The sequence below is a fragment of the Petaurus breviceps genome, unplaced genomic scaffold (assembly GCF_028583685.1).
Source record: "Petaurus breviceps papuanus isolate PSGF00001 unplaced genomic scaffold, PetGlider_PUasm1.0 173, whole genome shotgun sequence".
Classification (NCBI taxonomy): Eukaryota; Metazoa; Chordata; class Mammalia; order Diprotodontia; family Petauridae; genus Petaurus; species Petaurus breviceps.
The window spans coordinates 15,934,710-15,947,534 of record NW_027185759.1 but is presented as its reverse complement, the minus strand read 5'-3'; positions in this window follow the sequence as shown (position 1 = coordinate 15,947,534).

Genomic DNA, 12,825 nt, shown 5'->3' with positions numbered 1-12,825 from the left:
ATTAATTTAATAACAAAATAGTAAAATATAGTTTGTTTTACCTTCTGTCAAATAATTTAGCAAAGAGGCATAGAAATAAATACAACCTTAACCATTCTAATGCTTAAAGGCAAATGAACTAAATTCCCTAATTTTTAAGAGGTTTAAAGAATGAATTGAGTCAAAATTCAACAAGATATAAGCAGAAAACAAATTTAATGCAGAAAGATTTATATGAATGAATGAATGAATGAGTAAAATTCTTTTATTTAGTCCTTACAGTGGCAAAGGGGGAAGCCAGGTGGTGCAGTGCATAGAGCACCAGGCCTGGACTCAGGAAGACTCATCTTCTTGAGTTCAAATCCAGCCCCAGACACTTACTAGCTGTGAGACCCTATTTGCCTCAGTTTCCTCATCTGTAAAATGAGCTGGAGAAGGAAATGCCAAACCACTCCAGTATCTGCCAAGAAAACCCCAATAGGGTCACAAAGAGTTGGCTACAACTGGAAAAAAAAAAGACTGATAATGTGGCAGGTACTGTGCTATATATTAGGCATAGAAATATTTTAAAATATCATACCTACCCTGAAGTACTTTGCATTCTAAAAGGGGAAAGCAACACACAGGGGAGATGTGACCAGGGAAGGGCATTTAATTCTGGGGAGATGGACATACATAGTGACAAGCCCATGGTAGGTAACATGGCCTGGCTGTATGTCTGAATGGGGAATGAAGCTAATCATGATCCATAGTCTAGGGTTAGCCAGTAGATATAGAGGGTTAAGAGAACAGTTTTCACACATTCAGATGCCAGTCAGCTTGGATTGGTTCCTAGCATGGGAGTTGCAAAGATGATTGTATCAACTTCCTCAACGCTTAGAGCCTGGATTCTGAAAACCCACATGTGACTGGCCAGGGCTTAGGTCCAGTGAAGAGGGTGCTAGTCGGGTGGAGAAAAGCAGGTCCGTGGTAACAGATGGTGAAATGGCCTGAATGGATGGGTCGATGGGATGTAAAGATGATTAAAAAGTGAATGGCAAGATCAGACTTTACCATACTATAAGCTAGCTCAAGAAAAGCCTAAATGGAATGAAATGATCACAAGTGAATTCAAAGTGGAAAGCTTTAAGATAGGATGGTGCAATCTAGTGAAAAGAGTACTGGGTTCAGAGTGAGATGGCCTGAGTTTGAATCATCTGCCATTTTCCTACATGTGTGATCCTGGAAAAGTCATTTCAGATCCCTGTGTCTGCTTCCTCATCTGTAAAATGACAAAGATTGGCTAAAGTCCCTCCAAGCTCTGCATTTACGATCCCTGATAAACAAGGCAATTATAATATACTCAAAAGTTTAACTTAAAATTACTTGTCATTTTTAAACATGTGCACAATTTTTAAATGTAGTTATATTTGTAAAGGAAACATTTATGGTTTTGTAAGAAATAGGAAGGAAATCAATGATTATAGTAAATGTTATCACCTCACTCTCAGAATGTGATGTCTACTTGTAAGAGATATGTACTCACGCCGACCTCAGTAGTCATCTAGTCCGGTCCATGAAGGAAAGGAATCCCTGCACTAACATACCCAACTAGCAATCTTCCAGGCTTTGCTGGGAGATGGCAAAGGAGGAGAAGTCATTCCCCTCTCAGAGATTCCACCCCACCTTGGGACAGCTCTCCTTGGAAGGATGTTTTCCCTGGCATCATCCCCAAATTTGCCTTTGGATCTTCCATTCATTGCTCCTCCAACTAGGGCCTAACAGAACAAGTCCAAACTCTCTTTCCCATGACAGCCCTATAAATACTTGGCCATACCTATCATGTGTGCCTACTGAGTCTGTTTTCCCCCAACCTAACCACTTCCCAGTATCACAAGGGCTCAAGTTCCCTTAACATCTATTGGTCCTCCCCGGAACAAGCTCTGGCTTATCATCATCCTTAACCTCTTGTTCCCAGAACTGATCATAGTCCTCCAGATGAGGCCGGGCCATAGATGATACATAATTAACAAAGTTTTAAAACCAGTTTAATTGACCGACTGACTGACAAGTTGTCATACAAAAGTGGGATTCAGCTTACTTTGCTTGGCCCAAGAAGACAAAATTAGAATCAGCATTTAATAAGCACCTACTATGTGCCGAGCACTGTGTGCCAACTGATGGGTATAAACCACAAGGGCAGATTTTGGCTCAAAATACAGGGGAAAAAGCGAAACAAAAATCAGAGCAAAAGGTGAATCTGGTAATAAGATGGATTAACTCACCTATCTGTACAGCTCTCCAAGCAAAGGCCAAATGGGCCACTTGGGTCAGTCAATGAACACTTACTTATTAAGTGCCTACTTGTGATAGTAATGGCATTTAAAGATTCCCCTGTATTGGCTTGGTTTTCAAATTGATTGTGTTAAAAACCCAGAGCTTATTAACCTATGGGATGGACTTGTTGATGTGAAAAGAGAGTCCTGAACTGGGAGGAGCTGGTGACATAGATTTGGAGAGACAAGAGAGAGGCTGGAGCTGTGTGAGGGGAAGGACCCTCCCCCCGCCCCCCAACTTTATTTGAACTCTTGTTTTGAATTGAAGTGATAATGCTATCTATGTACTTTGTGTTTGTTTAAGGGCCAGTGGCCACTTTGGTAAATTTAGTTCTGTACTTTGAAAATGTGACCTAAGAAATGTTCAGAGCTAATTCAAAAATAAATTGTCTATGCTATGGGCATGAAAGATCTTGGGGCCGAATGTAATGGGAATGCAAATTTGGAAGATCTTCCCTGCCCCTAGGCTAAAATGCACCTGAAGCCTGGGGAGGGAGGCTTGTTTTTCAGTAGATACTTCTTGATTGGCCAGTGAGTCAATAAGGTTGTTACATTCTCTGAGCCAGGAGAAGGCTATATAAGCCCTGATGTGTAGCTTTGTTTTGGGGGCTCACTTTGAGAAGTGTTCTGTGATTTGATCTGTATTCTGAAAAGCCGTTGTCCAGAGCCCCCCTGGCTTTGAAAAACCCAGATGTTGACTGGGTATGGATGTAATGGTTGGACAGTTTGGAAATCTGTCTACTTGATCTGTTTCTGTCTTGATAATTCTGCCTGTATGCTTTGAAGTTTGGGGTGCTGACCTTTTTCCCCTGAACAAGGTAAACAATATATGTCTGACTGATTAAAGTAATAAGCTTGTTAACCCATTTTGAGTTGCTTTCCTCTAACAAAGCAGATCCAAGAACCTGTGGTAGCAGCAAACCCTGAGGACGTGCTTGGGGTGCTTGCTGCTACACTACTATGTGCTAAACAGTGAGCTAAACTCTGGGGATACAAAGCAGGGTGAAAGGAACTCCCTGATCTCAAGGTGTTCACAGCCTAATGGGGAGAAAGCATGCAAATAACTATGTACCAATGAGCTATATATGGGATAAATTAGAAAAGAGCAACAGAGGAAGGGCACTAGAATTCAGGAAAGGAATCCTGCAGAAGATTAGATTTTAGTAAGGAAGACACAAGGCAGAGATGAGGAGGGAGAACCATCGGGGCATGGGGGACAGGCCAGAGTATTGGACAGGATCTTCCTCCTCCTTGGTGACTACTGACCTCCCAGGCTTCCTTCAAGTCCCAGCTAAAATCCTATCTTGTCATACATACCCAGCCTTCCCCAATCCCTCTGTTAATTATCTCCTATTTACCCTCTATAGAGCTGGCTTTATGTACTTGTTTGCATGTTTTCTCCCCTGTTAGATTGTAAGCTCCTTTAAAGCAAGGACTATCTTCTGCGTCTTTTTGTATCCTCAGTGTACCTGGCACATAGTAGGCACACTTGGTAAATGTTTGTTGATTGATGGATTAATTCATGCTGGTGCATGTCAGTCTAGATGCCCTCTGATATACCTTCCAGATAGGAGGCTTCAGCTCTGCACTTAACAGTCACATAGACTCAATCTAATCCCTATTCCATATCATATCACGTCACTTTAAACACTTGAAAACAACCATCTTGAGTACCCTTAGCCTTCTCTTCTCCAGTCTATAATCACATTACCACATTCCCTTGAATGTTCTCCAGCCAATCAGACAATTTCTCGTGACCTTACTTCCTTCCCTTTTCAAATGTTGACTTGATTATTCAATAATAAAACCAAAATATTTACAAGTCACCTAGAGGAAAACTGTCCTGCTCTTAGGGCTCCCCAAAGAAGCATGATCTCCCCAAAGAGATCAAGGAAAAGAGGGGAAATTGTGAGAAAATAATGGCTCTCTAGAAACAGCAAACAAAGAGGAGTGACAGTGACATCAATATTTGGGAGTAAATTTGGTTGGTAGAAACCAGGTTAAGTTTGAGTCAACTCTCCCCAAGAATCAAGGTGGCATAGGGGACAGTGTGCCCCTCTATAATAGGGGGAAACATGTGTAATTTATGTTCTTACTATAGCTCCCCAGTAAATATTCCTTTGTAAAAGTGAAATGATATTAAATTGGTTAAATAATAATGGCACTAATACCATTGCTGATTGACATTGGGGAAAACACACTAGAATGGGGGCCCAACTCGGCAGCATTAAAGAAGACACTCTGCACATGTCTCACAACTCTGTGAGTTAGGAAGCACATGCTTTAGCTCTCCTTTATGGACCAGGAAATTTAGGAGGCTGAGAAAGATTGAGTCTATTGCTTAATGTGGTACAGTAAATCCCAGAATCAGAATTTAAGCCCAGGTCTTCTGACTTCAAAAGTTCATTTACCTAAAGATAATCCATCCAAAGTTCCCTGCCCCGTCCCCTCCAAGATAATACCAACAAAAAGGAAACAGAAAAAAAAATTCAGAAAAGATTTCATTTTTTAGGGTCTTTGCCAAATTTCCTCTAATTATTGAGTTCATTCAGATAACAATAGTGATTCTCTGGTAATGGTTATCTTCTATACATTCCCGATTTCTCGCGACACTTTTAAGACACACTTTTTCATGCATGTCATTCTCACATAAAGTGTGAGAATCTATGTCTTCCCTGACAGAGAAGCTGTATCCTCCTTGATATTTTTCACATTGCAAATAACTTAGGTAAAAATCCAGTCCACATTGTCATGTTTCTGTAGACCAAGAACAGAACTGTTATTTACCATCAACAAGAAAATCTGTTTTAGTCATCTGTTTTCTGACTCTGAAGATGCCCTCTCTCCAACACCATTGCTTTTATTTTATAGTTCTGCAAGAACTAACCGAGAATTGCCTGAGGTGTTATTTATCCTGAAATAACATGGTAGGTGCTACCTGCCAATTTCTAAACTATGGAGTGCATAGCAAACTCAATATGGCTGCAAAATGATGATTGTGATTTTCAAGCGGACAATAATATTGAGTTTCTGAGGCTCACAGGTTGTACATATAACAGATGAATGTACAGGTTTTCTTATAAAAAGGGATTTTCACTTTTTATTGTGTTATAACACATTATACTGATGAAATAGTCAGGTCCAGAATTTTCTGCCTTAAGAAAAAGTATCTTATATTCACCTGACTTCTTTAGTAGTATGATACTCAGTGACCACCTCACTCAAGGGTCCCCAGCAAAATCCAGACACTGAATGTGTCAGAATTTTCTCAAATCATAGGTGACAAGCCCCCACTAACATGTTTCATTTTAACTGGTCAACCAGAGGACATAGTTTAAAGCAAAGTCATTGATAAAATAATAACATTGCCCTCATAAGCTTTGAATTCATTTTTTCACAAATATACAAATACCATCACTGGGAAAAGTGGATCTCCATCATTTTATGTGAGGCATACACCCATGGGAAGCACAAGTGATTGGGGAACATTGTGGAGGGTTATACATGGAAGGAACACATGTGACTGTAGCACAGAGGGAGAGGACAGTTCACACTTCTAATGCTTCCAAACTGCGATGTCTTCTGATGATATAATCATGATACTCTCTGATTAGTTTGCTCCCGGTTAGATATTATTTTCCTTCAAGAGCTTTCCTGCTGTACATTCCATCTCAGCCGCTACTGACTGGGACATCATGTCTCTGCTTTATCTATCCTCAAGATCACTTAACAGCTTCCCAACCTACTCTAGGCATGCAGTGGTAGTAAGCCTCTCCCCTGCAAAGAGGGCCCTCCTTAAACAGCTCCTTAAGGCAAATGGTAATGGAGTCAGTCAACTCTCTCTCAGTTACTGATAACTATTTTGCCATCAGTCAGGCAAGTTAATAGATATTAAGACTAAAATAAAGTGTCCCTCTCTGAATACTTTTCCCCCACTGCCAATTACATTCTCTTCTGCTATCTCCTCTGACTCAGTCAGTTAAACTTATATTTAAATTTTGGTCAGAAAAATATTTTTGTTCTTAGGTTTTATCTTAATCCACAGACTAGGCAAATAGAGTCCTTCAGGGTTCTCCTACCTCGGACAGAGAATCTGAGTGATGTTTGCCCTTCTGTTCTATGCAAATAACAAGTGCTAAATTAATACAGAGAAGCATGAAGAGATTTACATAAAATGGTGCAGTGTGAAGTCAACAGAGGAAAAAAAACACATTTCTACAATAATGTAAAACAATGAAAAAATATAAAGAACCACCACAATATAATTGGAAGTAAATGTAAAATTGAAAAGTATAAGCATGGACCCCCCCCCAAAAGACATGAAAAGATATCACACACAACCCCAACACACACACACACACATACTCCTTTGCAGAGATGGAGGGGTAAGTCACTTTACCTCTGTCTGCCTCAGTTTCCTCAACTGTAAAATGGGAATAATAAAAGTTGTTGTGAGGATCAAATGATATAATAATTGTGAAGCACTTAGCAGAGTTCCTGGCCCATAGTAGGTGCTAAATAAATGTTCATTACCTTGCTTATTCTATCTACTCTGTCCCACAAATTGTTTCTCTTTTTTCTTTCTTTTTCAATTATCTTACCATGTTAAGTCCCCCCACTAACTCTCTAGACTTTCTCTACCATGTCATGGTAGTCTCCTCATCCTGGAAGTTCACACTATTCCTGGACATCTTGATCTGCTCTCAAAACAACAGTGTGAAAAAGGTTAAAGTTTGAGACAGGACCCCCCACACCCACCCCAGCAGCAACACAAAGTTCAAAATCAAGAAATGCGGTGGGGAAATGAGTAAACAACTAAAAAAGAACCTGATCATACGTGGCAGCAAGCACCCCAAACGTCCTCAGGGTTTGCTGCCAACACAGGTTCTTGGATCTGCTTTGATAAAGGAAAGCAACTCAAAATGGGTTAACAAGCTTAATTTAATCAGTCAAACATATATTGTTTACCTCGTTCAGGGGAAAAATGTCAGCACCCTGAACTTCAAAGTATACAGGCAGAATTATCAAGACAGAAACAGATCAAGTAGACAGCTTTCCAAACTGTCCAACCATTACATCCATACCAAATCAACATTTGGGTTTCAACATCTGGGTTTTTCAAAGGGGGGGGGGTGTGTGTTCTGGACAATGGCTTCCCAGAATCCAGATCAAATCACAGAACACTTCTCAAAGTGAGCCCCAAAACAAAGCTACACATCAGGGCTTATATAGCCTTCTCCTGGCTTAGAGAATGTAAAAAACGTTATTGACTAACTGGCCAATCTAGAAGTATCTACTGAAAAACAAGCCTCCCACCCTAGGCTCCAGGTGCACTTTAGCCTAGGGGCAGGGAAGATCTTTAAATTTGCATTTCCATTACACCATAAAAAGCTATTATGTTGATGGGGAAGATCAAGAACAAACTTGGGAAAAGACAATGAATACAAGTTCTTGATTGCTTGTGCAGGTAAAGGGGTAGCCTTGGCAAAGAATGAGGCCACCTCCTCATGTTCACTGGCTCTCTATCATCAACTGAGTAAAGTTCAAACTCTTTTCACTGGCATTCAAGCTTCTCACAACCCTCAGTTGCATCATCTATAAAATGGTAACAAAGGCTCTTGGGAGACAAATGAGATAATTCATGCAAAGTGTTTTGCAAACTTCAAATATAGATATATAGAGATAAATATAGACACAGATGTAGATATCGATCTTTCAGCTGCTATGATGGGTGCCACCTTGCCATTGTAGGCTTAAATCAGATTACTCCTCCTCACCCTATTCTGTAGTCCAGCTAAACATGACTATTATAGGTCCCGTAAACTTGTTCTGTGCTCCCAATCCACCACACCCCTTTTATCCCTGCCTGTTCCTTGTGCCTTGAATAATGACTCCTTCCCTCTCTTTATCCATTTCATTTCTATCCATCCTTTAAAGCCCAACTCAAATGCCACCCCCTCCACGAAGACCCTCTCAGATCTCACATAGCCCTTTATTGTTTTACTCTACAACCAGTCAACAAACTTAAGCACCTACTATATGCCAGACACCATGATAAGCACTGAGGATACAAAAAGTGTCAAAAGACAATCCCTGCCCTCAAGAAGCTCACAATCTAAGGTACATTCCATGTAATAACATATGTTATGGCAATCTGTATTTGCATTTTGTCTCTCCTCAATGCCTTCTAGATTGTAAGATCCTTAAATTCAGGGACCATGACTTATGTAAACTTTGTACCAAATCCAGTGGACGTTTCTACACATGATGGGCACTAATAAGGGTTTGTTGTTATTGGGCCTGGCAGCATTTGTCCCTTTGAAGAGCTCAATGAAAGCTCAATAGGTACAAAGGCCCACAGCCATGCTAATAAAACTGCCGTCAGTCAGGATGCCCAGGAGACCAGAGGAGCTGGCAGGACAATTTGCATATTATTAGTGTCTCCTCTGGGATAAACAAAGCCCAAGACACATGATGTTCTTTTGGCATTACCATGGTAAAGGGCTTCCAGAGCCAATCCAGATTCTTATCTGAAACCCTTCAAACAGTCATCCCTCCGGCTGCTGGGATCAAGCTGGTACACTCTTGAGAGATCCCAGGGGTCTCTGTCAACTACAGTGACCCATGGGAGTTGGGCTATGGCTGTGTGGGTACAAGTGAGCAGACCAGGGCTGCTCTAAAAAGATTTTCAATCTTTGTTTTGAAAAGTCAACTTCCTCTGGTCCAGAGCCCACATGAAACACCAGTAGTAGGACCTGGTGGTGCGGACAGAAGCAGCAGCAGTTTCCATTCTTAAGCAAAAGATGGTAAGAGGACTTGGTAACTGGTCAGAAAGAGATTACAGGAAACCTCAATGCTAGTGCTGGAAATAGGACCAGGTGCTGTTTGGCAATTATTCAAATACTGTGGAGTTACAGTCAGTGTCACACAAGATTTTGCAGCTATCACATTAATAGAGCAGAAGGTTTGGAATATGATATTCTAGAAAGCAAAGAATCAGGGATTATAACCAAGAAAAACCTACCCAGTTTAATCATTCAAGGGAAAAAAAGATATTTAATAAAATAGAGAACTCTAAAGCATTCCTGATGAAAAAGACCAGAGCTGAATAGAAAATTTGACTTTCAAATACAAGACTCAAGAGAAGTGTATGAACTTCTAAGAACTTTATTATTATTAAGGTAGTTAGTACTAGCTAAGAAATAAAGCAGTGGATCAGTGAAATAGATTAGGTACACAATACACGATAGTGAATGACCAGAGTAACCTAGAGTTTGAGAAACCCAAAGATTTAGAAAAATTTTTGACAAAGATTGCTGGGAAAACTAGAAAGCAGTTTGCAAAAAACCAGTCATAGTACAACATCATATATATATATATATATAAAGGTAAGTCAAAATTGATAAATTATTAGATACAAAGAGTGATAATAAATAAATTGGAGGTCAGGGGAAAATGTTCGTGTCAGATCAATGGGTAAGAGAAGAATTTATGACTAACCAAGTGATAGAGAGGATCATGGGAAATAAAATAGATAATTGTTATTACATGAAATTAAAAGGCTTTTACACAAACAAAACTAACTTTACAGTAAATTTCTCTGATAAAGATCTCATTTCTCAAATATTTAGTTAACTGAGCCAAATTTATAAAAAATAAGAGCCATTTCCCAATTAATAAATGGCCAAAGAATACATGAATAAGCAGTTCCCAGAGGAGGAAATGCAAGTTTTCTATAGTCATACAAAAAAAAAATTTAAATCATTATTGACTGGAGAAATGCAAATTAAAACAACTCTGAGCTATCACCTCACATCTATCAGATCAGCTAAGATGACAAAAAAGAAAAGTGACAAATACTGGAAGGGATGTGGAAAAATTGGGACATTAATACACCGTTGGTGGAGTTGTAAACCAGTACAGCCTTTCTGGAGAACAATGTGGCACTACGCCCCAAGGGCTATCAAACTGCATGAACTCTGACCCAACAATAACACTATTAGGGCTGTATCCTAAAGAGAAAAGAAAAGGCCATATTTGTACAAAAATATTTATAACAGATCTTTTTGTGGTGGCAAAGAATTGGAAGTTGAGGTTACGCTTATCAACTGAGGAACGACTGAAGCAGTTGTGGTATATGATTGCAACAGAATATGATTGTGCATAATAATGAGCAGGATGATTTCAGAAAAACCTGGGAAGACATATATGAACTGATTCAAAGTGAAGCGAACCAAATCAGGAGAACGTTGTACACAGCAAAAGCAATATTGTATTGATAATCAACTGTGAAAGACTCTATAATCAAGGCAATGGTCCAAAACAGTTCTAAAGGACCCATGATGAAAAATGCTATTCACCTTCACATAGAGAACTGATGAACTCTGAATGCAGATTTAAGTATGCCTTTTTTTTTTACTTTATTTTTCTTTTTTTTCTGGTTTTCTTTTGCAACATGGCTAATATGGTAATAGTTTACATGACTTCACATGTATAATCAATATCAAATTGCTTGCCTTCTCAAGGAGGAGGGAGGGATGGAAGGGAAGGAGAGAATTTGGAATTCAAAATGTTTAAAAATTATTGTTAAAAAATTGTCTTACATTTAATTGGGAAATAGTTAACTAAATAAATAAAACATTTAAATAAAACAAAATTTTATCTTTCACAAGAAAAAGTCAGCTTCCTTGATGACAAAAATAATATATACCCACGTATATACATCAAAAGAGTTATAGCCACACTTTATATAGCAGCAAAGAACTAGAAACAAAGTAGATGCCCATCGACTGGTGTATGACTATCCAAATTGTGGCACATGAATGTAATGGAATATTACTGTGCTATAAGAAACCGTGAACAAGAGGAATGGAGAGAACCATAGGAAAACTTACAAGAACAGATGCAAAATGAAATAATGGTGGAGGGAAAGCTGGAAGGAAAGAAAATAAATACTTGCTTATTAGAAAAAAAACATTAAATTTAAGAAAAAACAAATGAAGTAGGACCAAGAAAGCAATATGCATGACTTCAATATTGTGCAAGGAATGAATAATAACAACAAAACAACTACAACTGAATGCTATGGAAATATAATAAGGAAGTTTAGCCTCAAATAATAGATGTGAAAAGACAGCTCCTTGGGGAGGCTAGGTGGCACAGTAAATAGAGCACTGGCCCTGGAGTCAGGAGGACCCAAGTTCAAATCTGGCCTCAGACCCTTAACACTTACTAGCCATGTGACTTTGGGCAAGTCGCTTAACCCCAAATGCCCTTCAAAAAGCAAAAAGACAGCTCCTCCCACTCTTTTACAGAAATGGGGGATCATGGCTGTGGGATACTGCATTTATATATGACTTTTTTATGTATTATTCAGTTTGTGGATTTTTTTCTTTCTTTTTTTTTCATATTTTATTATAAGGAATTATCCTAGGTAAGAGTTAGGGGAAAAATAAAGTGGGAAATATAGATAATACAAAAACAAAAGATATCAATAAAAATCCATCTGAAAAAAGAAAGAAAAGAAAAACCTTGAGGATAACTTATTTTGTGCTGGCCTTTCCATGTTTGTAACTGTTTACTGTAGGAGTGTGACGGATTGTAGACAGACTGCATGGATGATATGGAGGACACAAGGGAGCAATGCAGCTGAAGAGATGTGATCTCTCCACACCCTAGGATACAGAGCAAAACCTGTGGGAGAAGTGAGGGATCTCAGTGGGCAAGACATGAAGGCAATCAACAGCCCCACTGAGACCCCTCCTCACTCCTCTGCAGCCTTCTCCACCTCCTCACCCTGGAAACCCACCTGCCCTGTGGTCGCCCCTCAGCCTCAGTCACCACGTCATGAGGCACTCTGGCTTCATTCCCTTCTGGCTCTGCTCCTCGCTCTGCTCCTCACTCCTCAGGCTTCTTAACCTCTCTACCCACAACCTTGGCCCTGCATGGGTATCCTCCCCCATCCGTCCCCTCTCCTCCCTTCAGCTCCTCTTTATGTTGTCTTTCCCCATTAGAATGCAGCTCCTTGAGGAAAGAAACTGCTTTTTTTGTCTTGTATTTGTATCCCTGAGAACTTAGCACAGGGTTTGGCAGAGTGGTATAAAAATTGTCAAGTATTTTGCAAAAATCTTAAAGTGTCATATATATGCTTGATATTATTACTAGCAGGTATTAATTGATCCTTTATCAAGTCCTGGCTCAGATACTTAATTGCTCTGTGACTGTGAGAAAGTGTCCATCAGCCTCAGTTTTTTCTTCTGGAAAATTGGGGGGGTGGGGTAGAGATTGGATTTGATGACCTCTAAGGTCCCTTTCAGCTTCAAGTCCTATAAACGGCATTTTTTGGCATTGAGATGATGAGTATCTGTAAAAAGATCTCATTCATGTACACACATCTGTCACCATCACCAGACTTATCTCTCCTCTGCCTCCTCCATTCTTTCTAATCTCAATAACCCCTCTCTTTCTTCTCCACCCTACCCAACAGTCAACCTACATGACAGCTTAGTACTGAAGCCTTAAGTGAATTTCA